Below are 1045 nucleotides of genomic sequence, written 5' to 3' on the forward strand. Positions count from 1 at the left end.
AAGATCAAAACCTTCTGATCGATATTGCGCCATCGCACCTCGCAGAAACCGTTCAACCCATTTTTGTGTCCTCTGGTTTGGCAGAGCGATGCATCACCTCGGCTATGAATCGTGAAGCACTTACCGACAGTTTGGCCGAGTGGTCCATGGCGCTGGCTTTAGGCGTCAGTCCGCAAGGGCGTGGGTTCGAATCCTACAGCTGTAAGAAATTTCTCTTCGTGTGATTTGATGAAGAACGCATTCCGCGGAAACGGTTCGAAACCGTTTTTGTGTCATGTCCTATAGTGTAACGCATCTTCTCCGCTATGATTTTTAAAGCACTCATCGACAGTTTGGCCGAGTGGTCTAAGGCGCTGGCTTAAGGCGCCAGTCCGAAAGGGCGTGGGTTCGAACCCCACAGCTGTCAGTCTATATACCTGACTGGTGTTATATTGAGAACCCAGACCTTTTCAGGAGCGAGGTAGTGCAAGATCAAAACCTTCTGATCGATATTGCGCCATCGCACCTCGCAGAAACCGTTCAACCCATTTTTGTGTCCTCTGGTTTGGCAGAGCGATGCATCACCTCGGCTATGAATCTTGAAGCACTCATCGACAGTTTGGCCGAGTGGTCTAAGGCGCTGGCTTAAGGCGCCAGTCCGAAAGGGCGTGGGTTCGAACTCCACAGCTGTCAGTCTATATATCTGACTGGTGTTATATTGAGAACCCAGAGCTTTTCAGAAGCGAGGTAGTACAAGATCAAAACCTTCTGATCGATATTGCGCCATCGCACCTCGCAGAAACCGTTCAACCCATTTTTGTGTCCTCTGGTTTGGCAGAGCGATGCATTCACCTCGGCTATGAATCGTGAAGCACTCATCGACAGTTTGGCCGAGTGGTCCAAGGCGCTGGCTTTAGGCGTCAGTCCGTAAAGGGCGTGGGTTCGAACCCCACAGCTGTCAGTCTATATACCTGACTGGTCTTATATTGAGAACCGAGACCCTTTCAGAAGCGAGGTAGTGCAAGACCAAAACCTTTTGATCGATATTGTGACATCGCACCTCGCA

At 50.2% G+C, this 1045-nt stretch overlaps 4 non-coding genes across 4 annotated transcripts; all 4 read left to right on the forward strand.

The window, feature by feature from the left end:
* Positions 1-125: 125 nt before the first annotated feature.
* Pmar_PMAR025794 lies at positions 126-205 on the forward strand. The gene has a single exon. It is a non-coding gene; the product is annotated as a tRNA-Leu (tRNA).
* A 121-nt stretch (positions 206-326) lies between these two features.
* Pmar_PMAR025795 lies at positions 327-406 on the forward strand. The gene has a single exon. It is a non-coding gene; the product is annotated as a tRNA-Leu (tRNA).
* Positions 407-592: 186 nt separating this feature from the next.
* Pmar_PMAR025796 lies at positions 593-672 on the forward strand. Its single transcript has one exon. It is a non-coding gene; the product is annotated as a tRNA-Leu (tRNA).
* Positions 673-859: 187 nt separating this feature from the next.
* Positions 860-940, forward strand: Pmar_PMAR025797. Its single transcript has one exon. It is a non-coding gene; the product is annotated as a tRNA-Leu (tRNA).
* The last annotated feature ends 105 nt before the right edge of the window (positions 941-1045 follow it).

This window comes from Perkinsus marinus (assembly GCF_000006405.1).
Source record: "Perkinsus marinus ATCC 50983 genomic scaffold scf_1104296948074, whole genome shotgun sequence".
NCBI lineage: Eukaryota > Perkinsozoa > Perkinsida > Perkinsidae > Perkinsus > Perkinsus marinus.